The 3160-nt window shown below is 43.1% G+C and overlaps 1 pseudogene; it reads left to right on the top strand.

Annotated features, from left to right (window-relative positions):
- The first annotated feature begins 370 nt into the window (after nt 1-370).
- On the top strand, nt 371-1163 carry LOC131920775 (inosine triphosphate pyrophosphatase-like; annotated as a pseudogene).
- Nucleotides 1164-3160: the final 1997 nt, after the last annotated feature.

The raw sequence follows: 3160 nt of genomic DNA, 5'->3' as shown, positions 1-3160 counted from the left end.
GTAAGAAAATATAGAAGAGCATTTGTCAAAGATGTAAAAGATGAAGGTTTTTGAGTGGTAAAGGAAGGGAAATGATGAGTAAAAAGAGAGCATTAAAATGTGATATAAATCTTTGCCAGTCTAGCAAAGGATTAATATCTAGACTACATGAATAACTCCAAATAATAGGTACAAAAGTCATCCAATCAATAAATGGGTAAATTAACTGAACACTCATTTCTTAAAAGAAGAGGTGCAGGTGGTCAATAGATAACCAATGAAACAAAATTCAATCTTTTCAGCATTTGGGAAATGTAATTCAAACCCACATTAAGATTCTTAGCGTTCCCCGCACAGAGCTTCCGGGCATTGGCCGTCACCACCCCATGCAATGGCCGCTTCTTTGGCAGGGAAGAAGATCGTGTTTGTGACAGGAAACGCAAAGAAGCTGGAGGAGTAGTTTGATTCAACTGTCTTGCTGTGTCCTGACTCTGTACGTCTGTATGTCTGTCCACTGATCAGGGAGAGCCGGATGAAATTTCCATACAGAAGTGTCGGGAGGCCGCCCGCCAGGTGCAGGGTCCTGTACTGGTGGAGGATACCTGTCTGTGCTTTAATGCCCTCGGAGGGGCTCCCTGGCCCCTACATAAAATGGTTCCTAGAGAAGCTAAAGCCTGAAGGTCTCCACCAGCTCCTGGCCGGCTTTGAGGACAAATCAGCCTACGCACTGTGCACATTTGCTCTCAGCACTGGGGACCCAAGCCAGCCAGTCCTCCTGTTCAGGGGCCAGACCTCGGCCAGATCGTGAAGCCACGAGGCTGCCGGGACTTTGGCCCTGCTTTCAGCCTGATGGATATGAGCAAACGTATGCAGAGATGCCAAAGGCTGAGAAGAACATCATTTCTCATCGATTCCGGGCCTTGCCCAAGCTGCAAGAGTACTTTAGTGTGACTGCTGGGGCTGGTGGCCACTAGGGTCATGGGTGTGGGGAGGATAATGCAGAACTCCCCAGGAGGCAGGCACTCCTGGCTAGTGTTTCTCTGGGTTGCACTTTACCAGGGCATCCAGGCAACATCAGCAGCCAGGTTTGGAAGGGCAGTTTGCTCTGCATAGGGGAGCTCTGGGCCAGTTGATACTAAACTCTTGCCCTTTGGGATTCAAGATTTGTTTGTGGCCTGGCATAGTGGTGCACACCTTTAGTCTCAGAATTTGGGAGGCAGAGGCAGACAGATCTTTGGGAGTTCAAGGCCAGCCTGGTTTACATAGTGAGTTCCAGGTCAGCCAGAGCTACATAGTGAGACTCTGTCTCAAAAACAAAACAAACAATAAAGCAGAGCTGCTCTTGCAGCCTCTGGGATCCTGAGAGAACTTTGGGTGTCACACCTCTTAGCTTGAGGATTGGCAAAGAAACATATAGCCTTTGATTTTAGAATGCAGCAAATGTAAATTCTTGAAGGCATGTTTCCAAAATAAATGGTATATTTGTTTTGAAAAAAAAAAAAGATTCTTTCTCATGAATTAATAAATGGGACATAATGAAACTGTAAAACTCCTGTATGGAAAAAAAAAAAAAAAACCTTCAACAGGGCAAAACAGCTATAGAATGGGAAAAGATTTTCACCAACAGTATATCTGACAGAGGGCTACTATCCAAAATATATAAATAATTCAAGAACGTAAACATCAACAAACCAAATAATCCAATAAAAACAAATCTAAACAGAGAATTCTCAACAGAGAGATCTCAAATGGCCCAGAAGCACTTAAAGATATGTTCACAAATCCTTAGCCACCAGCGAAATGCAAATCAAAACAACTCTGAGATTCCATCTTACACCTGTCAGAATGTCTAAGATCAAAAACACAATTGACAGCTCATGCTGGTGAGGATTTGGAGTAAGGGGAACACTCCTCTATTGCTGGTGAGAGTGCAAACTTGGACAGCCACTGTGGAAATCAATATGACAGTGCCTCAGAAAGTTGGGAATCGTTCTACCTCAAAATCCAACTATACTGCTCCTGAGCATATACTCAAAGGATGCTCCATCTTACCACAAGGACACTTGCTTAACTATGTTTGGTGCAACTTTATTCATAACAGACAGAAACTGGAAACAACTCAGATGTCATCCAACAGGCAAATTTATAAATAAAATGTGGTACATTTATACAATGGAGTATTACTCAGCTATTAAAAAATAACATCATGAAATTTGCAGGCAAATGGATGGAACTGGAAAAATTATCCTGAGTGAGGTAACCAAGACCCAAAAGAAAAACATGGTATGTACTCACTTATAAGTGGCTGTTAGTTGTAAAACAAAGGATAATCATGCTATCATCCACAGACCCGGAGAAGCTAAGTAATAAGGAGAGGCCAAGGGGGAATGCATGGATCTCCCTGGAAGGGGGAACTAGATGATTTTTTTTTTCAGTAGACTGGTGGCAGGTGGGTTTGGGAACAGGATAGATTAGGTATGGGGTGGAGGAAGAGAATACTGGAAGAGACCACTGGAATTGGGAGGCATTTCAGAGGCAAGGTAGAAACCTAGCACAATGGAAACTCTCAGGAATCACTGACACTAGGGAATACTCCTAGTACTAAGGGATGTAGAACCTGAACTAGCCATCTTCTGTAACCAAGCAAGGCTTCTAGGGGAGGGACTGAGACACCAATCCAGTCACAGGACCTTCAACCTACAATTAGTCCTACTTGCAAGATGTGCTGGGGAATAGGTGGCATGGAACTTGTGGGAGCAGCCAACTAATGACTGGTTGAAATTAGACCCATGCCATGAGAGGTAGCCCATGTCAGACAGTGACTGGAGGCCCAGGAACCAAAGTCTGGATAGCCCAGTGACTATGGATAGATGCAAAAACAATTAAAAAAATAAGCCTCCTACCTTCTCTGGAGCTGTGGGTTGTAGTCTGATTATCCTTTGTTTTACATCTAGTATCCACTTATGAGTAAGTACATACTTTGTTTGTCTTTCTAAGTGTGGGTTACTTCACTCAGGATGATATTTTCTAGTTCCATCCATTTGCCTTCAAATTTCATGATGTCATTATTTTTTTATAGCTGAGTAATACTCCATTGGGTGTATGTACCACATTTTCTTTATCTATCCTTCAGTTGAGGGACATCTAGGTTGCTTCCAGGTTCTGGCTATTACAAATAATG

The sequence above is a fragment of the Peromyscus eremicus genome, chromosome 10, assembly GCF_949786415.1.
Source record: "Peromyscus eremicus chromosome 10, PerEre_H2_v1, whole genome shotgun sequence".
Taxonomy (NCBI): domain Eukaryota; kingdom Metazoa; phylum Chordata; class Mammalia; order Rodentia; family Cricetidae; genus Peromyscus; species Peromyscus eremicus.
The sequence above is the reverse complement of the archived record's forward strand: the minus strand, read 5'-3'. Positions and strand labels throughout refer to the sequence as shown.